Source organism: Lynx canadensis, chromosome C1 (genome assembly GCF_007474595.2).
Source record: "Lynx canadensis isolate LIC74 chromosome C1, mLynCan4.pri.v2, whole genome shotgun sequence".
Classification (NCBI taxonomy): Eukaryota; Metazoa; Chordata; class Mammalia; order Carnivora; family Felidae; genus Lynx; species Lynx canadensis.
This window is the reverse complement of record NC_044310.1, coordinates 135,212,921-135,239,051: the sequence shown is the minus strand read 5'-3', so window position 1 is coordinate 135,239,051 and position 26,131 is coordinate 135,212,921. Positions and strand designations below refer to the sequence as shown.

Genomic DNA, 26,131 nt, shown 5'->3' with positions numbered 1-26,131 from the left:
TCAGATCTGCGATCCTAATAATTGAGATTTCTTATAAAGTAACAAGAGTAAAAATTATACATGACACCAGAAGTACAGTTGCCCACACGTTTCTGAAATATTACTAGCCATGAGTAGAGCACTTGGGAATTCCAAAGCCTGTCACAGAATCATAGAAATGTTTTCAGTGTGAATATGTTGTGCTCAAAACATCCCCAGAATAGGTACAGCACAGCAACGCCGTTCCTACTTTAACAAGATGAACAACCAGACAGACTACTGTAGACAACAGGGCTTTGGTCATCTCCATTACATTAAGGTAACGCGAAAAGAAAGAGAAGCAGTCCAGCACTTACATAAGATCTTACACTGTAGTAGATATCATGGAATATTGCCTTCTCAATAGAAAAAAATCTGCATCATTATTGCAGAACTCATCGTGCTAAATATGACATTTATGCCAATAAGTCTCTTAAACCTGGCATTATCTTAAGAATGTGCACACGGTAACATACATCTCCATTTTGTAGCATTACACTTCTGTGTGCTTTTATTTCTCATAAGAGATGTGATGTGTTTAACAATAATAATTCCATAACAATCAATTAAAAGGAAATGTAAAGAATGGATTTTTCATAAGAAAGGAAGGAGTTATTGGCAATGGATTTCAACAAATTCCCTGGCTGGCTAAAGATATATCATGCTGGGCAGCAGAGTAGGTAAACCCTCCGTGGCAAACTTTCAAGGACCCGTCATTCATGGCTGTGCTCCCTCTGTCCTCCCTTCTTTTCAAATGCCAGTCGTGTATGGACGAGGCACATGTTTCTTCTGCCAGTGCCTGCTCAAGCAGACAGTTTACTAATTTGTAGCTCGGTAAACCTTTCACTGCACTGAGCACCTTGAGGTTAGCACATCTCTAATCATTATTTGATAACAGAAATCTGCAAGCATCACATCCCTAGTAACAAGAACATTGTATCTTAGCAACCAGCCTTGATATTCAAACAATTTCATTAAAGCGTAGCACCTCTTAGCAGGTGGGTGAGTGCGGGTGTTGATAAACATTTATAACATGATCAGCCATTGTGTTTGCCAACACTATAATCAGCATGACAATTTTATGAATTTGTTTACAAGCTCCCAGATAGCCAATCCATGTAGGTGAGCTACGTTTCAGACTGGTTAGGAGATCCAGATATCAGATCTTTATTTGAAATGGAGAGTTTCTTTAGAAACCTATCAACTGAAGAGATTGCCAAGTTCCTTTCAGCGCAGAGACATCATTAATATTTCCATTGCGGTTTAATCTTCAAATAGTAGTGTTGAATTTAAATGCTCCAGGAGCAAGATCTGAGTGGGAACCTCAGCTACACTGAGATTCATAAGAATCATGTGAGGAAGAAAGTGCAGTTTAATTTTTTTTTTCTTCTCCAGATTGACAGAGCTAGCTGATACATCTTTTGTGTGCAAGGAACTATTACGCGAATGGCTAAAAGAAAACAAATAGGGTGAAACTCCCCTTTTTGAAAAGAAGCAAATTTTCGAGTGAGTAATTTACTACAATTTTTTTCACATATTATAAATGTACTTAGACATTCATTTAAGGGACTACTGATATGTCACCATCATGGATTGGTTCAAACATGAAAAGCCTTTTCTCCATTTTTACTTCAATCTAATACCTCCCTACAGGATCCGGATTTGCACAAAATTTAATATTCCATTTTAAAGAGATTTTAAATCTCTCTTCCTAACGGATGACCAGGCAACTATATACACATATTTCTTTAAATGTCCGCCAACCCCATGATCTTCGAAATTGAAAAGTCTTGTAATTTGGGAAGAACTACCAGAGCACAACTCTCTCTTGATTATATAACACGGCTCCTAATATGACTATAAGATCTCAAACCTGTGACCGTTCAAGTGTTACCAAGTATAAAGGTTCACTAAGGCATGCACTGGCAAATAGGTAGAAGAAAAACAAGGACTTTTCTGCTTTCTGAAGTTTGAACCTTGAACCTGCAGCACACAGTTACAACAGGGCCCCTAGGCTTCTCATCCCTGAACAAGCTATTAATCTACCTGAAATAGGTGAACTTCAGTGAAGCATTATCGAATAGGTAACAAGCTCCCTTTCAAATTAAAACCAGCCATGATGAAAAACAAGTTTGTTGACCTAGCTTGTTCACCGTGAACCATGACACGTCAGTTAATAACTACCACCTGGGTAACTCCAAGCTTCAACAACCAGCCTTACAATGTTCAAAAGATTTGGAGACGAAAATATGTATCACAGCCTGCAAGACCAACAACTCTACATTCAAATGTTGTTGGTAAAAAATCATCGGAAGAAAGAAAGAACGAAAAATGTCAAAAGTTGTCGTCTGAAAGCATCACGATCTGGGGATTCCTGTAAAGCAAGGATGGCAAAAAGCCTCTGAATTTGTGTGTATGACACCAGGTGGGGTGGGGAACAGTGGGAGGGAAGTAGGAGGGTGGGGAGAATAAGGAAGTGTTTGCCACACACATTAGGTAAACTGTTACACTTCATAATTCAACAGTTATGTCTCCTAATTTCCTGATACCTTCCAATACCCATTTCTTGAATTTCGACCATGTGTATGGAAATTATTTTAGTCTGAGGGAAGAAAATAATTCAGCCTCCTAGGTGTTGGGGATGGGGAACGGGCACAGTGACTGAAACAGACACAAGGGGAATCTGGCATTTACATTTTGGTCTAGTCTTTAAACCTCTTTATACAACTCTTTATACAACAGACCTCTTTATACAACGGCTTGCCACTTGCCAATTATTTATCAGCTCTTTATATTTCTACTCTAACTTGTCTTACAACCTTGTCATTTCTCGTGAGACTTTCCCATGTGAAGTTTGGGGCAAGAACCAGTGCGTTTGTGACTTTGTGTATGCGTAGCTGAGTGTGGGTGTGAGTGAGTATGGGTGCGTGTGAGAGTATGTTGTTGGTTTTCTTCCACTTACTGAGGTCGCCAGATAATTCTACATATTTTTTGTGAGAGTGCTATCAAAATCCACGGGCTCAGTTTGATGGACCACTTCCTACACGGTAGATCTGTGGTCATTAAAACGCTGAATTTCTAAAAATATACCATTGAATGTAACTTTGTAATGCAACTGTTCCAGAAGTTCCTAAAGAAAGGCCTTCTTTTATAGCATTTTGCATTCAGAACAGTGTTGCACATTACAGATTATCTTGCAGTTAAAAAATATACACAGGTAAATCAGCATCTCATTTCCAATAATACCAGCTAGTAAAAGATCCCTTCAAGCTGCCTCTTCCTGTCTGTGCTTGACAGTTTAAAAAAGATGTATTGCACACCTGAGAGACTCACGTCTGAGAGGCAGTTACCTCTAGTCTTGGACACAAACGTCAAAGAAAAACCTCGTTTTATGTAACCAACATAAGGTGGTATACACTATGTAGAATTCATCCAATATGATTTCAAACATATTTTTTTACTCTGGCTATTCAGACATCAAGTTGCTGCTAAAATAGTTTAGACTAAAATGGTAGCCTGTGGCATCGGCCATATTAAAGCTCAGAAAGTCTGTGAAAGAAAACAGGTGAGAACTGTGATTTTACTAATCAGTTCAGACACCGGTGTAAACCAGTGCTGCTGAGGTCCTGCAAAAGGAACACCTTCCAGAAGGAACCACTGAGGACCCTGCGGTTAGCAAATTGTAAGGACTGAAAATTCTACAGAGTTCACAGTGCTTGATATTTGTGTAGTTCTTTTCATCTGAAGGTACCAAGGTGCGGGATAAATATTAACTCACAGATTTTGTCACTGTCGGTAGCACTTGGAGTTTGTAAACTCGGGCTTGAAGTCAGAATTACTCCCTCATTCCATTTTCCTTCATTCCAGGACAAAAGCAAGTTTTACTTTTCCGTACAAAGTTTGAGTATGAATACAAAGATAAAACACCCATGAAGTTCAAATTTCTAGCCCCCTGTTTCTCACTCAGAATCCATTCACTGTTTTAGACTGAAAACAAAATTCAGGTGGGGGGAGGGGCGAAATAAGTGAAGGAGATTAAGAGGTACAAACTTCCAGGTATAAAAGATATAAGTCACAGGGATGAAAAGCACAGCAGAGCGAATACAGACAACAATGTTCACAGCCACATACCTGAAGTAACAGCCCAGGCAAGGTCGGTCGGTAGGTAAACCTTGTATACAGGATGAATGACCATGCAACTAATGTTCCACAGCAACCTGTCACCGGTCATGGCAAGCACCTGGATCTTGCTAAAAAACATCCCTGAAATGAAATCCTTGAGAGGTTTCCCAGCAACACAGCAAGTACACTTCATTTTGAAGATTCTCTGTAATGTAATCCAAAAATGGTTTTTGAATTTACCAAATAAAATTCTACTCCCCTAGAGCACTCATTTCTCCCAAATGCCGTTAACGGTCTTCGAAGTGTAAATGGGCTGGTGGGATTATAGTTCATTGGACCTTAGGTTATGAATTACATGTTATAATTACTTCTGTGATACATTATAGAATCCTTCAGATTTCCAGAGAGTTTACTGGCAAGATATACATATGAAATAGTGTTGTGCCACTTCTCAGAGGCTTCTGGATCATCAGTAGGATAACCCTCCATCAGGACTAAAACTTCATTGCTCTCTAGTCACAGTTGTATCTAACCAAGGAGATAACTCACTGCCTAATCTTTGCTACTCAAAGTGCAGTCTGTGGATCAGCTGCACTGACATCACCTGGGTGCTTGTTAGAAATGCAGGATCTCAGACCCCAACCCAGACCTACTGAGCTATCATCCACATTTTAACGAGATCGTAGATGATTCTTATGAACGCTAAAATTGGAGAAACACTGAGCTAACAAATAAATATATATAAAGTACAGAATGTCTTTCTGTATTCTAAACACTCTTATAGGAGCTTAAATGCATTTACTTAATTAACCCACACAATAAACTCATAAGGTAAGTGTAAAGACCACAGTTTTATAGACACAGGCAAAAACCTGCTTCACATATGTAAGAGATGCTCAAAATGGTATTATGAGTGGAATTGGTTTCTTTCCTGACACTCCACTAATGGGCACACAAAGGTTCTTTAGGAAAACTCTGCGGACATCCATGGTGACCTTGGTCTGTCATTCCTCACTTAAAACCTTCCATTCTTGGGGGAAAAACACAATTGACACAGAAACCAGGCAAGATACTCATCCCAGAATTGTGGAGAAGGATACTTTTGGAAAAATTGCAAGCTCCACAAAGAGCAGATGAATTTCCCATCTCAGCTTTCCCTTCCTGACAAGGTGTGCCTTACCTTGAAATGTGAGACCACCAACCTATTCTTTTTTAAAATATTCTTTGCATTACTAAACATATTGAAAAACTAGAAGGTGGGATTTTTTTTATCTGTTATTCCTGGTAATGGTCCATGATTAAAATAATTTCAGAATAAAACTAAAATAAACCTTATGACTCCAGCACAACACACAGATAGAGACAGAGAGACAGAGAGGAAGGAAGGAAGGAAGGAAGGAAGGAAGGAAGGAAGGAAGGAAGGAAGGAAGGGGAAAATTCCAAATCAGATTGTCTTCAAAAAATTAAAATCATCACCTTTAACAATGCATGAATAAAAGCAAAAAAAAAAAAAAGTGCACCATATGTGGGGCATCTGGGTGGCTCAGTGTGTCAAATGTCCAACTTTGGCTCAGGTCATGATATCACGGCTCATGAGTTCAAGTCCCACATTGGGCTCTGTACTGATAGTGTGGAGCCTACTTGGGATTCTCTCTCTCTCCCTTTGTCTCAAAATAAATAAATAAATAAACTTTTAAAAAGAGTCTGTTTCTCGGTTTGTCTCTTTTTTTCTTTTGCTTGTTTTGTTTCTTAAATTCCACATATAAGTGAAATCATATGGTATTTGTCTTTGACTTATTTCACTTAGCATAATACCCTCTAGATCTGTTCATGTTGTTGCAAATAGCAAGGTTTCTTGTTTTTTAGTGGTTGAAAAATATTCCATTGTATATATGTCCCATTTCTTCTTTATCCATTTATCTATCAATGGACACTTGGGCTGCTTCCATAGTTGGGCTATTGTAAACAATGTGGCTATAAACATCAGGGTGCATGTATCCCTTTGAATTAGTTTTTTTGTATTTTGGGGGTAAATTTCCAATAGTGCAATTCCTGGATTGTTGGGTAGTTCTATTTTTAACTTTCTGAGCGAACTCCATACCGTTTTCCACAGTGGCTGCACCAATTTGTATTCCCACCAACAGTGCACAAGTGTTCCTTTTTCTCCACATCCTTGCCAACACTTGCTGTTTCTTGTGTTTTTGATTTTAGCCATTCTGACAGGTGGGAGGCAGCATCTCATAGTAGTTTTGATTTGTATTTCCCTGATAATGAGTAACACTGAGCATCTTTTCATGTGTCTGTTGGACGTCTGTATGTCTTCTTTGGAGAAATGCCTGTTCATGTCTTCTGCCCATTTTTTAATTGGACTATTTGCTTTTGGGGTACTGAGTTGTATCAGTTCTTTACATATTTTGGATACTAACCATTTACAGGATATGTCATTTGCAAATATCTTCTCCCTTTCAGCAGGTTGTCTTTTCTGGTGATTTTCTTAATAATATTTTCTTTCTCTAACTTGCTTTATTATAGAGAATATAATATATAATACATACATCATATATGATATGTGTTGGTTAGCTTTTTATGTTATTGGTAAGGCTTCCAGTCAACATTAGGCTATTAATAATTAAGTTTCTGGGGAGTCAAAAGTTTTACACAGCTTTTCCACTGCCCAGGGCATGGGTACCCCTACCCCCCTGTGTTGTTCAATGGTCAACTGTTTTTTTTTCTCTTACTTGACTTAAGCCATTTGCTATGGAATTTATTGAATTAAAACAATGACCAGAATCTGTTCTTTGAGGATTTGCACTCTTGCTTTTATTCCGCTAACATAATAGTTACTAATAGAAAATTTATTACCTAGAATACAAATACTAAAAGTCTCTCACTTATTAGAATGAGCACTATCAATACAATGGAAAGTCTAATTTTTGTATTTATCACTGGACTTCATTCTAGACCCCCTGTAAGATCATCATATTGTTTTGATTGGTAAACGACAAAAGGTACAAACACTCAGCAATTTCCTTACTTACCTTTAAGTTACTATTTATCAACATTTTCTCTGTTGCTCTAAAGCAATCATGAGATGTATGTAGAAAGATTCAATACCACATATTTCACACTTCTATGTTTTATTATAATATTTAACCTATGAGAATTTTCTTCATATCATAATAATTTCTAGTTTTGAAGCAAAAATTCTCCATCTTGATTTTCATTTTCTGCCCATCCTAACTTTCAGATTAAACTGTAAGCATCAACCACAATTACTGCTGACATCTTTGTATCAATGAGCCTCTGTGATTTTTATGCAAAGCCCGAAAACTTCACCCAGGGTGTCATTAAATTAGGCAAGGTTGATTTTCCTCTGTGTTTACTAACTGAAGCACATAGTCTCTGATCTTAGAAGTTCATGCCTGGCTAGGCAGTCATGCCCAGTTTTCACAATTTATCATTTGTTGTAATGGCTTTTTTTAAAATCTCGATAAAATATTCTGTCTCTTTCACATGAATATCCTTTACCTGGATAAGCAGAAGAAAAATAACACTTGTTTAAAATTAATTTCTTACTTTTCCCTCAGTGCAGTGCATCTAAAGAAGCAAAACTTATTGAATTAAATTTAATGACATAATAAATTCTTCCTTTCTGACAATACTGTGGTTTAATTCACAAGTGCACTTTAAGCTTTTGCCTTTAGCATCTGATGGGTCATTAGTCTGTACGTAATCCAGCAGGCGGACTCCTCAGAGTCTAAACTCCATCAGCAAGCACCAAATCAGTAGTTTCTGAAATATGACTTGTAGGTCAAATGTCCTGAAAAAGAGTGCCTTGGGCATCCCAGATGGAGAATAGGGCATGACAAGCAACAAACTGGGACAGAATTTGATGCGGACACTCACTAAAGACTCCATTCATTCTAACTCACTAAACAACTCTTCTCCAAATGATTTGACTCTTACTCTCGATGTCTCTAGCCAGTAGGTCATACAATGAAATTGGCTGCTACGTGCCAACAGGCTTAACATACATGTCATCAAGTTGAACATATTCTAATCACATTTTGCCCCGAGAACCTTTGTCTAATATCACAAAACAATCCATGAAATCGCTGTCAGTCATCCCAGACCAAAACAAGCTAATTGCTGCACATCACCCCTACATCGGGAAAATGCTCTCTGCTGGGTCAAATAGTCGCTTTTTTCCTGAAAGCATCTTCTCATGCTGAAAAATAGAAATACAGATCCCATTAACATTTTTTCCCAGAATTTCACATAAGATTTGGTAAAACCATTTTTCCACCCTAACTTTAACAGCTTAAATAGCTAACCTATCCAATCTACTGTAGTTCTGCCAAAGTGTTGCATTCATTTATTCACTTGGATAGTGCTAGATACTGGAAAAAGTCCCTGCCATCAAGAGTTAAACAGGTTATCTTGGATAAGTAATGTAATAGTGTACTTTAGACATCATCATCATCATCATCTCATCATTATTATGATCACCTTATGTTTAAATTCTTTAAGTAAAGAATTTAACATAAAACAAAACTGGACACTAGATACAATTGAGACCTGACATTATACATGAAGCAATGGGAAAAAAAAATCCATCCTCCTCCCAAATGGAATTTTCAACATTCTATAAAAGCATCTTGTCTCACCTCATCATGGTGAGGAAGTTCCTAGAGGAACTTGGGAGGAAGACTAGACCCAACAGTTGAATTAAATCACTTTGTTTAGAAATGTTAAAGCCAGCATCTAAAACTGCTGGTTGTCCATGTCCCCATGAGCAGAGAAACAGTGAGGGTCATAGGAGCAGGAAAGATATGGAGGACTTGGATCCCAAAAGGAAGGAAATTGCTGAGAGAATGAGAAGGGAGAGAGAAAAAGAGTCTGAAAGAGAAGTGAGTAGAGACAGAAGCAAGAGGGCAGGAGAAGCAAGAAGGGAAGAGCAAAAAGAGAAGAGAAATTGAAGAGTAGGTAGGAGGAAGAAGAAATGAGAAGAGAACTCAACTAGGGCACGTACACCTAAATCCATGAAATTAACACATTGAAAATAATCCCGTGTCTCCTTATAGAGAGAAGAAGGGGTTGGATCAAGTGGGATAGCTTCCTACATAAGAAAGCCAACTGACCTGTGATGGTAGGCAGCTTCTCAAATGGCTCCTGCCTCCTGATATTCACATTCTGTATCATCCCCTCCCACTGGTAGGGGGCTGGACCTAGTGACTCACTTCTAATGGACAGAACACAGTAAAAGTGACTCGATAGCACTTCAAGATTAAGTTAGAAAAAAAGCTCTGGCCTCCACCTTGTCTGTCCTTTCTTACTCTCTGTCATTTACCCCCTCTGAGGGATATCAGCTGCCATATTGTGAGCTGCCCTATGGAAAGGGCCATGTAATATGGGACTGAGGATGGCTTCTGGCCATCAGCCAGTAAAGAAATGGGGTTCTCAGTCCAACACCTCCCCAGGAACTAAACCCTGCCGACAACTACCTAAGTAAGTTTAGAAGTTAATCCTCCCTCAACTGAGCCTTTAGATGAGACTGCAAACTCTGCCTAACACCTGGATTATAGCTTTGAGAAGTCTTTGAGACAGCAGCACCACTCAAGCACCCCTCACATTCCTAATCCACAGAAACTATGACATAATAAATATTTCTTATTTTAAGCTGCTATTTTTTAAGATAATTTATTACACATCAATGGATAACCAATATACACATTTATATGAATTTGACCACTTTGCCCCAGATTAACTCAAGATTAGTGGGTGGATTGCTCAGGCAGCCCAAATAAATTTAATAACAGAATTATGAAGATCCAGCCTATAATAAACTTAAGAACATGACTTAATCAGCAAATCTCACTCACGTTTCACACAGACACCTGGCTTTGAGCACCAACTACAGGCCAGGTACTTACTACCTAGGAGATAATGGCGTCATTCAACCTCTCTGAGACAGTCTTCATATGTGGAAAATGGGGCTAATAATTATCCCTGCTTGTCATGCCTGCCATGAGATTGACTTTAGTTCATGTAATTGAAACTACTTTGGAAATTATAAAGTCGGTCATAAAATAAGTACTTAGAAGACTACTGCAGCCCCACTCAAGGGATTTTTCTGGGCTAATAACATTTTAAATATTTGCAACTCCTTAAAAAGTATTTCCTCTTTTTTATGAGGCAAAAGATAGAATCTCTATAGTTCTTAAGCTTTGCCACAACTGAAAACATCTTAAGTTCTCATTCTGTTTTTTCCAAATACATATCAACATCCATCTTAAAACTAGTCATTTCTTATGTATTGAATTTTTTAATGTTTTTTTAATTTTTATTTTATTTTTGGGGGAGTGAGAGACAGAGACAGAGTACTAGTGAGAATGGGCAGAGGGAGAAGGAGACACAGAATCCAAAGCAGGCTTCAGGATCTGAGCTGTCAGTGCAGAGCCCGACACGGGGCTCGACCTCATGAATCAGGAGTTCGTGACCTGAGCTGAAATTGGATGCTTAACCGACTGAGCCACTCAGGCTCCCCTCTTTATTTTGAAAGGTGTATGTCTTAGGTGACTGCTCTAGACACAGACTGAGATAGGAATTCTTGTTGGAAAGATTTTTTTTTTTTTTTTTGAGGAACATTTGTAGAAGAAGGAGAGAGAAGAAAGAGGGAAAGAACACTAGACAAGCTCGGCCAGAGAACAGCTCAGCTGACACCATGGAGAAGCTCTGGAGTACAAATCGTAACCCAGCATTGGGTCCACCTTGAGGCTGAAAGGCTGGCCTTTGCAAGCTTCCTCCTTCCCAGGCAGTCATTGATCAGAGGGCAATTCTCCAGAGAAGGAGACAGCGCTGAGTTTACCAGCCACACTCAAACAGCCAGGAGAGCACGTAGCAGCCACTAAAGAGGATCCTGGGTAGGGTTCCACTACAGAGTACATGTAGCATCCTTTCTCATGGTATTTTATCATCATTTCTGCAAAGAAGTCTTGATACGCTAAGCTTTTCAGCATTGATCACTTTTACACCAGCTGTGTTAAATGAGACAGAAGAAGGAGTAGTGTAGAAAAATAAAGATTTGTCTTTAATCAGAGTTGTAAAATGTAATTCAGCTCAGATTAAAAAAGAAAGGGAGTCACCAGGAGATCTTTTTTCTCCTAAAATATAGACATTAAGAAATATATATAAGAGATACTTAACCAAGGCTGAGGCAAGGAGAGGACCTGGAGAGTAATGGTTGCTTAGTAAGCCCAAGTGGGAGAAGGGTCTGGGGAGATGAATGAGAGGAGAAGGGAGAATGTGAAGGGTTTGAACTCATGTCCCTGAGAGAAGCAAAGGCAAAAAAAAAAAGTCCATGCCAGTGCCCATGAGGGAGGGAAAGGGAGAAGAAAGAATGATGACTTCAAAGACAAGATATTTCAACCAGTTTGGAATCACAGATGTATCCTAACTACCTCTCCTGCCAAAGCACACCTCCTGTCAAGCTTTCCTCTGTTTCTCCAATCTGACATGGCCCACTTTTTTCCTTACAAACTGTTTACATTTGAAAAGCTCAATCATGAAACAGAAGATGGTAAAACTTCTGTTTACCCAATGGTTATTACTCACACTTGAGCTGAAGCTTCCTGAAATATTGTTGCTCTTGGTTGCATTTTTGGGGGTATTTGTCGGAAAATGTATTTTGACAACAGTTGCCTAGAAGAAATTCTCGAGCTTCAGAATGCATGAGAGGATTTACGGAGGAACTCAAATGAAAAAGTAGAATCTGGGGTTTATACGCTGTACAGGGCTCCCAGCCTTCCCTCCTCCCAGCATGGATGCATGATCACTGCCAACCCTCGTTTGTGTTTCTGACATTAATGAATTTTGGCTTTTTTAGTATATCTGAAAAAAAGATTGGAGATTCCCATGAATAAAACACTACAGTGGCAATAATATTTCAACTAGGATTCAGTCTCTTTCCATCATTCTCAAACATAGGTTACCAGTTTTTAAAACTATTTCAGCTAAGGAATGTTTATGTACGATAAAACTAAATGTAAACGTGGGTTTAAGGTGATTGCCCAGTTGCTTTATATAACAAAATCTCTGCTGGTTTTCAAACTTATATTGAAACAGTATGCTAGTTCTGTTCTAACAGTATATAAAGATACTGGCTTTCCTAGATACATAAGCAAAGTCTTTTATGAGCTCATAAAGGCCAGACTTCGGAATATTTAAGTATTGGGTAATTCATAGAACAATATCTTTAGTCATTCAGCTAACGTAGAAGGCAACCACAATTTATTCTTCTTAGATCTCTTCCTCTCATTTTTTTTTTATATTCTTAGGAGGTGAAAGGTATTTAGAAAAGACCTAAATACATTTTACTATTATTGAACTATCAAAGAGGTGCTCTCTTGTGGGACTCCCTTCTCTTCCTCACTCTGTGTATGTTAACCCACTTCAGAGACAATGGTGAGATGAACCCAAAATGCCAACTGACTATTTGCATTATAAATGGAGGCACAAAAGGATATTTTAAAACTGTTGGTTGATCTGGCATATCAAAGATTTCTTTCTAAGCTATTTCAGTGACTGCATTGAAGCAAACTGAAAGCAATGGCTTAAAAGGGGCCAAAAAAAAAAAAAAACATTAAAAAAACCATCTTATTTCCATGGAAAAAATCAGTTTACTCTCCTAACCTCCCCGCCTTTTGAATTACTTCTCTTTCTTACCCTCTTCTCTATTTGCAGGACTCAACAAGGAAGGAATCTGCAGTTCTCTGAATTCAAGTGTTAAGCCGGTTCTCTCTGGAGTGCAATCTGTTTTCCTTGCCTTGTCAAATCTGCACCCAAACTTCTAGCAAATAGCCTAACATCAATTTTTTGTTCTATTGAGCTAATTACCAATATTGTGGCTCTGATTCTACACATGTGTATACCATTTCCCTCTGTTTCATAAAGCACCTAACAGAATTATAGGTCATTAGTGTGTCTACCTGAGAGTCAATACAAGGGAAATGAACAAAAATTAAACAAAAAGTCTCCACGTCTTAACAATTGCTACAGCTTTCTTAACTTCTTCTTTGACCCTCATCGATCTGTGGTTTTGTTTTCTGTTTTCAAAATGGAGGCCAGGGCCTTCCTAAGAATCATGGGAAAGTCGAACTGGGCTGCAGACAGGTGGTGTTTCAATTTGACTAAATAACCACTGAACATGGTACAGTCCTCCATGGTAGAGGCCAAGTTTGCCATGTGGTAGTGGCAGTGCCTGTGGAAGGAACTGGACTTCTCCTTTTTAGCAGTATCTTGGGAGAGTAGAGATGTAAGGGCTGATGACTGTTCATGGGCTCATAGGATGGAGAAATAGGCAATGCTCACAGAATATGAAATCTTATTATCGGAACACTAGGGGGAAGGCAAAGTACTTTGGTCAGCAAATTCTTAGGAGTAAAATACACACTATTACTAAATTGGTCTATACAACAAGGTATCTCTAAAATGAAAAGTTATGCCCATATTTGACCATTGGTCATTTCCAAGTATTATTTTAACTATGTGCTCTCTAAGGAAGTTATCCTATCTGCCTCTCATTTGACAGTGCTAGACTATTTATACTAAATTAGTTGAATATCTGATGTATGTGCACCTACAATATCAAACTTCTATAAAACTATGCCAAATTTTGCTTCTTATCACACTTTATTGTACTTTATATTGATAGGAAAATAGTTCATGTGGGAACAGATATCAGTCTCTTTGTTTTGATTTTTGTTTAATGTAGGAAATTTTCCTGGATATGAAATGTTGAGGACACAGAACTCCGGTTATAAGTCCACCAACTATTTCAGTGTTATTCACTGGAAATACATACAAACTGACCCCCAACCCTCTGAACACCCACCGCACCACACACCCTGACTACCACCCAAACAAACACAAGAACAAAAAGGAAATAACAAGATATCACCGTAGATTCAATAAAATAGTATTAAGATTACATTTTGGATAACACTGAAGAAGGGAGATGCTAGCATTGCCATTTAACAATATGGAGCTTGTTAGACCAAGGATACATCTGTCTCTAATAAGTTAGGGGCTATAGTACGTAATCATTTTAGCTTCACAATGAAATTCATTTCTTTAGGGTGGTTAGATACTTGATTTGAAAAACTACTGTCTAGTCTTGAACTATAATGTAAAACGTACTTCCCAATTAAGCTTATAATACCTAGTTATCTGTCAAATTATTTTGGCATTTTATTTATATTTATATTGATCTGTCAGCATTGTTTTTAACAAATCAGACCATCAGAAAGACATCCATGTGCCACTAACTTTGGTATCGTACCTAGCTAAATTCAAGCGACAATATGAGCTTCAACTGTGAATTCTGAACGCATTTATTCATTGTCTATCAATTTGCCAACCTTTCTAAAGTGCAAGTTCATAAAAATCATAGAAATTGATATTTTCTTGAAGCTGCATAAAGCTTCAAATTATATTTGGCAATGACTCATTCTAGAGGAAAACTTTAGTAATATTCTATCATTGCCACATATTCCTGTGCCCGCGTTAGAAACACCTCTGTATCTTTCCCTTTTTGACACTACCTCTTACCTACTTCCTCCAGAGTTATGAGACAAGGCCACGTTATAATGACCTTTGCTATATTTCACTAAGACTTCCTTCTGGTCTTGCCACTAAGTCTTCCTGAAAACACATCTCCTTTAAATTCTCCACCTAAATTTCTCAGGGGAAGTCTACCTGACGGTAATAAGGAAACAAATAAAAATCCAAAGGAGGCCAGAACCAGTATATTTGAACAACTCTGCTCTAGTCTCAGTCCGGTTGGCGTTTCTGTAAATTGTCTTTCTCACAGACTTCTTAATCGATATAATTTACAAGTGTATTTAGTATAATTTCTTAAGATTCCATATATATCAGAAGTCAAAATGTGACCTGTAAATCTTTATACTTAAACAACTTTTTTTAGCAAATACACAGCTATTGGAAATAGCTATGATATTTTATGTATTTAAACATGATAGAAGGAAAATTTGCTCATAGAAAAAGATCCACTCCTGCCCATCCCTCCACCTAGGGAAGAAACACATGTTATGGATGGAAACATTTAATTGGACAAACACAGACACATGCTAAATCCCATGAAATACAATAAGCTCAGTCTGATTATTAATGATAAATGTCTTATTGTTCATTTCTAACTGGGTCTGAAAAAATACTGGATTTCATTTAATCTCTGCTGGTACTAAAAAAATTCAGAAAGCAATGAATTCTAAGGACAGTCCATGTTGCAAGAAAGGCTGCTTTCAGTGTGCCGGATAAAAACGACCACCCCTCCCCCACATCAGGTTCGGATACACCGGAGTGGGTTTTCCTGTTATTCTGACACACGCCTTTCTTCCCATATTAACAATAAAAGTTTGGTGTGCTATCTTACTGCAGAAGTTCCTTCCTGAGTACAAGCATGTCTTATCTGTTGAGAAATTCTGACACCAGGTAGATAGTTGTTTATGTCAAAAAGCATCTCTTGGGCAGATAACTGAGTGTTTTAAGAACCTAGATAAATGAGCAAGTTCTCTGTGCAAATATACAAAACACTGAGAATATAAGGCGGCTTTTTTCTGGAAAGACTATTATGCATTTCGTTGATGGATATTTCTACATACTACCCTGTCATGACCATGTTGTAAGGCTCTCCAACACTTGCCCACCCCCACGAACCTCAATCCAGTTTGCCTTTGCTCAGTTTCTACAATCTCGCCAATACTAAAATAGTGATTGCTCTCCCCTAAATACTTCTTGCTTTCTCCTACTCTCTCACACAGGGATCATGCTAAGGGGGTCCACACAAACCACCTTTGCTCTTTCCCTCCATCTCAGCCAGGGCTGAAAGTTAGCAGGTGCTGTTGACCTTCCCCCCAAATCAGCTTGCTGATTTTCCGCCACTCTGTTCCTGCTGCTGAAAAGGGGTCAATCAGATAAACTAACTTAGGTTCATGTGTTAACACGTTACTGATTTATCCTTCCAGGTAACTAAATATCTTATCTAAATGTAAATGTACAATGGTTAGATAAGACCTCAATCACCCATTTGTTATTTCTTAAACACTAAGTATGTGTTGAGCACTCTGCCGAGGTTACAAAGATGAATAAGAGAGTTCTCACCTTCCGGGTGCTCACAGTTTAGTGAAGTCAGCAGATATAAACACCGCGGTAAATGTAAATGCGGTGACAGGGACATGTACGGGATGTCCTGAGAAAACAGGGGGAAAATCAGGGTCACTCAGCTTTGTGAAAAGGAATGGGAGCCTTTTAGTCTTAAGTCTAAACGCCAAATAAATAATACAAGAATCATAAGGTCTGGACTGCGCTAAGGGGCCAACATTTTTAGTTACTTGTGTGCTGAATGTTAGGAGCCGCCTCAGACAAAACACTAGTCAGCCACTATGAGTTCTACCTCCTGAATCTGCTTCTTCATCTGTCCTCTTCTTTCCAAAGCCTCCTGCCCGAGTTCAGGGCCTCATCATCTACCTGGACTATGACCTCCCTATTGCCTGCATTCTTCTAATTGGTCTCTGGCCTCCACACTGTTAGCTTATTGAATTTGCTAAAATGAAAGTCCTTAACGCACCTGGTGGATTGGAGCAAGAGCCTGAAAAAGACGCCCAGAAGAAGTGACTCCTGACACGATACAAAAATGGTGAGTAAAGTGAGAAGACCACTCCAGAGGAAGGACCAGCCTGAGCAAAATTACGGAGGTGGGGACACAGTGTGGTGTGAGTAGGAAAATATCTAAAGTCCTAACATTTGCATAAGGATAGACTCTGATTTGAATGACCCCAAGCCAATGGAAGAGATATTTTTAGTCAAGGGGGTCTCGGAGGACATTTAGTCAGCCCTCCTAAAGCGACAACTTCCTTTTTTGACACTGAGACCAGTCCTAACTTCAGAATTTCTCTTCCACTCACAAAACCTCTTCCAGAGACTGTGCTTCTTCTCCTTCCCCTAACTTAAGCTGCTCCATCCATCCCCTCAGATTTCATCGGTTCATATAATTCTTTATAACTATTTTGATATCATTCTCAATTATTCCTTCATCCCCCCCCCCAATTTTGGAGGCAGGAGACTTGAATGCTATTTCTCTCTCTTCTCCCTTTCAGAACACTTTAGAACTCTGTTGATTTGCATCTGACTTAGCATTTCATAAACAGAAGCAGAAATTACTTTTTGATAATTGTTTCCCAAGCAATACAATCAGAGGTGTCAGCCAAGTAATTCATGACAGGAGCGTAGTGTCCAAGGTCATCAGATATGAAACCGGCTACCACTTGAGAATGCTTACGATAGACCAGGTATCTTGTACCCATTGTCTCACTTAATCTTCACATCTTCATGTCTTCATATTGTCACATCTTCACAATCTTCATATTGTGACATCAGTATTATCACCCCTATTTGACAGATGAGAAAACTAAAGCTCAGAGATTAATTTAGCCAAGTTTTTCAACATTCAATGAACAAATATTTACAGACACCCTCATAATGGGGATCTGATGGTTAGTTAACGCAAAACATGGTCCGTGCCCATAGGGAACTTACAGTCTAGCAAAGAAATCAGGCATTAAACCAACGTCCACACAAATGAATGTGAAATTGTGCATTTGAGAGGTGTTAACCTGGTCAGGAGAGTTAAGAGAAAGTCTTATTGTGGAGGAGAGCTAAAGGTCACCAGGATTTAATCATGGGAAGAAAGGAGGGAAAATTCTTCCTGGTGTAACAGGGCAGAATTGGGATGCAAACCTACATCCGTCTGACTTACAAGCTCGAGTTCCAAATATTTTTTAAATCCACGAGATCAAAATAAACAGTTTAAACACACACACAGCTCTCATTGGTCACTTTTGAAGAATGCTAGAAAATAAGCTGAAACTGGTAAAGAGAGGGTTAAATCCAGTATTTATCCTGAGTTTTATGTACAAATTATAATGAATATATAATTCTTCAAGTATTCAAGTAGGGGAAGTTTCTCTTAATAAAAATATTTCAGCTACTAGGATGAAAAGGAATTGATTATATTAATAAAATTAATATAGGACAACCTATAATGAAGAAATTAAACAGTAATCAATAATGGCTACTAATAGAACAAGAAAAAGGAGGCAATGAGACATTATTTGCTTCCTGATAAAAATACAGTACACATCTATGAAGAGTTGTCAAAAAAAAGAAAAGAAATCTAATCATGCGTTTAAGTATCAATTTATAGGAAACTGAGGGGACTGAAGAACATGTGAAGAGGTAACATAGAAAGTTAAATGTCCATCAACTGATGAATGGATAAAGAAATTGTGGTTTATATACACAATGGAATACTATGTGGCAATGAGAAAAAATGAAATATGGCCCTTTGTAGCAACGTGGATGGAACTGGAGAGTGTAATGCTAAGTGAAATAAGCCATACAGAGAAAGACAGATACCATATGGTTTCACTCTTATGTGGATCCTGAGAAACTTAACAGGAACCCATGGGGGAGGGGAAGGAAAAAAAAAAAAAAAAAAAAAAAAGAGGTTAGAGTGGGAGAGAGCCAAAGCATAAGAGACTGTTAAAAACTGAGAACAAACTGAGGGTTGATGGGGGGTGGGAGGGAGGGGAGGGTGGGTGATGGGTATTGAGGAGGGCACCTTTTGGGATGAGCACTGGGTGTTGTATGGAAACCAATTTGTCAATAAATTTCATAAAAAAAAAAAAAAAAAGAAAGTTAAACATCAAAATCAGAGAATTCATGATTTTCTGATCAACAAACAACCCAGTTTCTTCATCAAATAGAGATTAGGGGGTGGGGGGAAAGAAAGAAAGATAGGACACCTATAGATTAAAAGAGACTGAAGAGACATACTCACCAATAGCTATTTATGAACTTATTAGGGTCCAGATTCAAACAAATTGTTAAATATCTACGTGTATGAGAATATTGGAGAAATCTGAACTCTGACTTGATACTGAATAATAGTAAGGAATTTGGGGTAAATTTTTAGGTGTGTTAATGACATTGCAATTGCCTGTTAAATGAAGAGTTCTTAACGTTTAGAGATATATTGGAAAACATTTACAGATAAAATTATGTGAGAGATCTGCCCCAAAATAAAACAAGATTAAGTGAAGATATAGATGAAACAAGATTGTCCATGAATTGATTGTTGAATGTTCACAGGAACATGAGGATTCATTATACTCTTTAGCATATTTTTGTGTATGTTTGAAATATATGTTTCAGTAATGAATTTGACATAATTGCTTAATATAAGTGTTTTCTCTTTCCCGTGTTCCCCTCTGCCTCCTCCCTCAATCAGGAAAAGGGGTCATGTGAGCCATGGGGCTATCGTTGCTTTAATTACCATCCTCTCTCTTGCTCGATAAGGTAGGTCCGAACCAAAATGTAGTTTGGTCAACTCTGAAATTCGCTAGAAGACATGCCCTGATCCTAGGCAGCCTAAAAAGTGCACACCCTTCAAAACTATTTAGATTGCACCCTGTCACACCTCTTCCTCATTTTTCAACTTCACTTTTTACCATCCTGCATTTTGACATCATGGACATTTACAATTATCAGCAAGGACATAGTCCTTCTCCATAGTTACTGTAAGTTTACTTAGTGTTTACATAGAGAAGTCCAGAGTCAGTGGCATGAAAACTTTAGCCCTTAGAGACCTTTGGGTCCAGCTCCCTCAGTTCTCAGAGGCAGTAAGTTAGTCCCCAACAGGTGAGGGGACTTGCCCAAAGTACATGCTGAATAGAAGTGCCAGACCTGGGCACTTTAAAATGAGAAACACGGTGTTTCTTTCTAATTCTCTAAAAACGGAGGACCCCTCAAGACTATGAACGTATGATTCGTTCTAGCCAATGTGTCCCCAAAATGGACAACCCTAAACAACATCGTTGACTCCCTTGGGGCCCCTCTGCTCCCCGGCATCGAGTGATAGCACTGACAACGAGCAGAGGCAGGTCCTGGCTTGGGCAGGACTCAGAGGCCTGAAGGCGCTGCCCAGCCACAGACAGGTCGTTCCATGAGCAGTGCACGATAGATCATGCTTTCTCACCCAGAAGAAGCCATCTACCCCTTCAGCCTACAATGTGGAATGCTTCTTTTCTTTTGACTTTCTCTTAGTCCTTGCATAGGTCCCTTGACTTTATTGATAGTTTCAAAAAGCCTTGTACATACCTATAAAAAAATTACTAGTGCACATTTAAAACCCTCTCTTCCTCTCTCTTGACACTAAACAGATACAAAATTGAACATTAACATCCTTAATTAGTGCTCTGGCATCGGTCATTCCTGAGCTGAAGCAATTGGATAAGTGACCACTGAAAAGAATGTTAACATTTCTTCTCTGTTAATTTCCCATAAATGCATAAAATTCTGCCATCCCATTCTGTAAGGTTTATAGTTTTCCAAGAAAACCATACCCAAGAATAACAAGCGAATTGCCCAAGGTCTCAGAGGTGGTGAGGACATTGCCGAGAGCTAGGCCTCTAGCTGACCCCAAACCCACTCCTTTCACAGCACAATAGAGAGAAAAAGTACCATGGGAGTGTCTTTCGGGGCTCAGAGGAAGAACAATCTCCCCAGGAAAGGACCATCAAGACATTAAGGCCCTCTGTTAATTCCTCTTCGTGATCCTCCTGGAAAAGGCCGAAATAAGTTCTGTGCTTTTTAGAGAGAGCTGTAAAATGGCTGCAGGAGAACAGCCTTGAAGTGAACCTGATATTGGGTGTGTATAAATGGTTCATGACTCTGCTGTTTAGTGTACATGAGTCACCCAGAACACCGTGAGGCTCCAACATAAACCATGTCCTCAGGCCTCACCCTCAGCCCCTGCCACAGGCTTATTCACACATGATGTGCTAGCCTGGCACTCGAAACCCGCAGATCATCTGTGAGTCAGACCTCATTATGTGGAACACTTCAGACTTGCTATCCTCATGGTCGGCCATTATTTTCTTTCTCTCTCTCTCTGTCTCTCAGCTACGATGGAATTCACTGATCAAATAATTCATTCATTTTGCTAGACCCTCACTTTTTGAGGGAAATGGATGCATGCATATTTTCACATGTATTTTTAACAGAAAATGAGGAAATAAACAACAATATGGGTTTCTTGTTCATTTTCAGTTCTTCACAACATTCCACTAACCAGAGTAAACCCATCACTTGGGCATTCTATTATTAAAGGATTCACTTTAATCAATAATCACGCAGTATTTCTGGATAAAAACTGAGAGGAACCATTGGGCATGTGCTAGAGGTTTTTCTTTTGTTCTAGCTGCATCAATTAAATAGACTCTCTTTCAAGCTTCAAGATGCTATTTCATCTTCTTTTTTATTCTTTTTAAAAAATTTTTTTTAATGTTTATTTATTTTGAGAAAGAGAGAGAGACAGAGTGCAAGCAGGGGAGGAGCAGAAAGAGAGGGAGACACAGAATCCGAAGCAGGCTCCAGGCTCCGAGCTGTCAGCACAGAGCCCAATGCGGGGCTGGAACCCACGAACCGTGATACCATGACCTGAGCAGAAGCCAGCTGCTTAACCGACTGAGCCACACAGGTACCCCTATCTTCTTTTTAAAGTACAGTTGACATATAATATTAATTTCAGGTATACAACATAGTGATTCAACATTTATATGAAATGACCACCCCTGGTGAGTCCAATTATCATGTGTTACCATACAAATTAATTGCATTATTGACTATATTCCTTAAGCTGGACTTTGCATCCACATGACTTATGTATTTTTATTTTTTTAATGTCTTATTTTTATTTTTGAGAGAGAGAGACAGAGAGAGTAAAGGGAGGGCAGAGAGAGGGAAACACACAATCCGAAGCAGGCTCCAGGCTCCAGGCTCCGAGCTATCAGCACAGAGCCCGAGGCAGGGCTCGAACCCACGAACCGTGAGATCATGACCTGAGCCGAAGTCGGACACTCAACGACTGGGCCACCCAGGTGCCCCTGACTTATTTTATAACTGGAAGTTTGTACCTCTTAATCTCCTTCACCTATTTTATCCCTCTCCCCATCCACCTCCCCTCTGGCGACCACCAATTTGTATCCATGAGACTGTTTCTGTTTTGTTCTGTTAGTTTTATTTTTTAGATGCCACATATAAATGGCAGGGGCTGAAGCTCCTGGTTGGGGGTGGGGGGTGCCTGCCCCAGCAGTTCCACAGGGGAATATGGGGGAGGAGAGAGCAGTGATGGCAATGTAGATGGGGAAGTCATAAATGTTACCCACCAACACCGGACCAGCTAGGTAGGAGAGTAAAACCAGTGGTGCCCACCAGTACTTCTGTTCCCAAAGAAAACTCCTACAGATCCTGCGCCTCTGGTACCTGCCCTAAAATTCGTCAGTGAGTCTCTTTCACATATGGCCCAAGTGCTTTTCCAACTGCTGCCTCTGCAGTGATGCTCAGAGTGAGGGAGTTTGTGTTCACACCCTTTAAGAGTAGAGTTTTGGTTTCCTATAGCCTTCCAGCGCTCCTGGACTTTGCCTCTGTTTTTCAAAGCCAGGTATTATGGGGACTCATCTTCCTAGTGGGAGCCCCATGGCTAGGGTACCCAATGTGGTGTGTGAACCCCTCAGTCATCAGGGCGGACCTCCACATTGGTAATAACCCTCCTCCTTGTGGGTCGCCATGCCAGGGGTGTGCATCCCGACCCATCCACATCTCTGCCCCTCCTACCTGTCATGATGTGGCTCTTTCTTTATGTCTTTAGTTGTGGAAGACCTGTTCTGCTAGTCTTCAGGTCATTCGCAGAGATAGCTGTTCTATAGGTAGTTGTAGTTTTGGTGTGTCCGTGGGAGGTCAGCTTAGGATCTTCCTCCTCTGCCATCTTGATCCCTGATTATCTTCTTCACTGAATCATGGAAAGAAACATGGCAAGTGAGAGGGACACGCTGTTACTTACGTAGGACAGGGTATGAAGCAGGACCAAAGGCACCGAGAAGAAGATATTCCACATGTAGCTTCACCTAGAGGTGGTCAAAGGCTCTGGAGCCAGACTTCTGATTTCCAAGCCCAGCTCTGCTTTGCCCCTTGGCATATGTGTGATCTTCGCCATGTTACCTCTGTCGCAGCTTCTCTGTCAGTAAAATAGCATCTACCTTATATGGCTTATTCTTATTAAAACAGTAACACGAAGAAAATATAAATATATACACATATATATATGTATATATATATGTGTGTATATATATATGTGTGTGTGTGTGTGTGTGTGTGTGTATACCATTATTTTGCCTTCAGAATACCTTGTCTTAAAACCATCTATGTCATTAATACGTAAACCATGACATTTAACCCATTAACCCATTACAACTAAGATGATCATAAAAGTGAATTTGGATAGCTTTGTTAATTACAAACTTGCTCCATATTTGATATCTGGAGTTGGAAAACAAAATTAGTTGGAAACTAGTAACCAAAGAAACCTCAATGATATCTTCAGGGAGTTTAAAATTGTAATCTTTAATAATTGATCTTTTCATGTAATTCTATCTTAGATCTATGTCTAGGTATCTTTAACTTTTAGGTTCATGAGCTTATTTATCTTCTTGCTAAAGTTCAAAATCTAATTTCTAACACAGGTTACTTACTGTAATAAACTCTATGAGCTTTAAAATGACAAGTTGAAAGATACAATTTTTTAGAGTTATGAATTAATAGCCATATATGTCAAAGACTTTGAAAGTGCCAACTTTTTCATATTTATAGATATATTATTGAAATGATAAAAAATGAACTGCGGAAAGAGGAAAGAACTGAGAACCACATATAATGAATCAAACATACTTAACAAGACACGTACAGACACTTTGGTGTGCATCTCTTTTATTACGTTACATTAATCAAATACTGCTAAAGACATCCATCTGAGCAAAGTGTCACGATAATATTCTATGAAAACATTCTTTTGAAAAGAGTCCGTCCTGACAGCCATATCAACTATATTGTCTTAAGTGATTGTCAGACCCCCATTTCTCAGAAATTAAGACAATTTATGTGTATATCTTCTGAGCTCCCTTCTCTCCCTCCGCCTGCTGACTTCCACCCCACCCCCACCAAGGCTGGCTTTTTAAAAGAAAATAATTTAATTAGAGAAAACGCACAAACTCTGGCAATGACTCATAAAAATCTGGCTTGAAATGATTTAAGTTTTTGTTTGAAAGCATGATATCAATTCTTCTCATTTTTAAGGTTTCGCAAATTACAACAGAAAATTCTGATTATTTAGCAACACAATCAATCTGACCTTAAGAGGATTTTTTTCCCAATGTAACATAGTGATGATGATTGTACATAGTTATAATGAGCTATCTTTTCATTTTCATACTGATAAACTCCCTAAGTGTTGCACTTTTTATACGTAACTCTTCATAATGTATGTTTGGATTTCTCTGTTTAAAGTCTATTGTTTTCTATTAGAGTACTACTTTATAGAGAATGAAATCTATCACTTAATATTCTATTGACTATTGAGGTGAACACATATAACAGCAAATAGATGAAGGAGGTGAGTGACACCTCAGGATCTGTAGCCATCGGGCTACGTAAAAATCATGGTATATTACTAAGTTCTTTTTGTTATAGTCAGATGTTTCAAGAAAAGTAACAATGATACAATAAAAAACATAACTTCTCTTGTCTTTAAATAGGTCATGTAGCTCAACTTATACATTCAGATAAGATTCATAGTTCTCTATACTTACATTTTGGTTTTGCCTTTTCTAAATTAAACTGGGTCTTCAAACAATTTAGGTACCTATTTTATTTTATTTTATTTTATTTTATCCTGAGGGAGGGAAAAAAAAACTTCAAAAAGCTTCAGAGCTAGACTTTCTTCTTAATTACTATACAACTGAACAATCAAACTCTGAACACTGGAAGCTAGTGACTGAATAAGAGACTGATTTTAATATCTTTATTTTTAGAGAAACTATGTATAAAACTGATGGCTGGTAGAAAGAGGATATAAGTGTCACAAACTGCTTAGGCAACTATATATAAAAAGCATTTGGAAAAGGGGCAAATTAAGCCAACTGCACCTTTATCTCCGTATAAATTCAATTTTCTCTTTCAGTTTGAGAATAAAATTTTTAGTACTTATATTATCCCCTGCCCCTGGAGGTGTGGGGGGTGGGGAGGGGGGAGACCCACCTAACAAATAAGAACAAATAAGAGGGTACTTTTTCAATTTGATGTAATGTGATGCAGTTAGAAACCACTCTTCTGAAATGACAGTAACTGCGTAGAAAGAAAATCCAAGGTAGACCTGATGATTTTTCAGACTATGTTGAGGCCACCTCCAAAATCTGGCTCTTTACTAAAAGACACCTATGCAAGTTCTTTCTCTTCTAGTCCTCAGCACGGTGACCAGCTCCACTTTTTCCCATTCCAATACTAACCTAGTAAATCCTATGTATGACCAATCTCTATTAACCTCGATCTGCTAGATGATTTCTTACTTGTATACATAAAAATGACCACCTGGTTTAAAAAAAAAAAAAAAACCTGAATTTACTTGACTCTAGCTTTTGAACTTTTTTCAAACTCATCACATAATTACATTAGTGTTCATTTGAAACTGTTTAATCTGGAAATAAACTTTCCCAGGAAGTTTGTTAATTTTCTTTAAGTATTCTGGAAAAGCATAGAAGGTTTCAAATCAATATAAAGCATATTTATGATTTGGATTTTAACCAGTGTAAAGTATGTATCTGGCTATTAAGTCTCATGACCACAATCTATTCATGTGTGCTATATGAAAGATTCATAAAAGGGATAATTTAAGCATTTTTCTCTAATCCTGAACACAGTTCCACAAGGTAAGTACATTACTCTTAATTTACCAGTGACAAAATGGAGGCTGAGTTGGATGGAGCTTGCCCAAGTTATATTAGTAAGTAGGCAGAGCCCAAAT

The 26,131-nt window shown here is 38.5% G+C and overlaps 1 long non-coding RNA gene across 1 annotated transcript in view; it reads right to left on the bottom strand.

Annotated features, from left to right (window-relative positions):
- Nucleotides 1-6,928: 6,928 nt before the first annotated feature.
- LOC115521798 overlaps nucleotides 6,929-26,131 on the bottom strand; it is an 85,577-nt gene continuing 66,374 nt past the window's right edge. Inside the window, exons 3-7 of the long non-coding RNA XR_003971174.1 lie at nucleotides 22,894-23,068; nucleotides 17,380-17,606; nucleotides 16,321-16,408; nucleotides 9,282-9,382; nucleotides 6,929-8,368 (exon numbers count right to left, since the gene is read on the bottom strand). This is a non-coding gene — a long non-coding RNA (uncharacterized LOC115521798). The remainder of the gene's footprint in view (nucleotides 8,369-9,281; nucleotides 9,383-16,320; nucleotides 16,409-17,379; nucleotides 17,607-22,893; nucleotides 23,069-26,131) is intronic.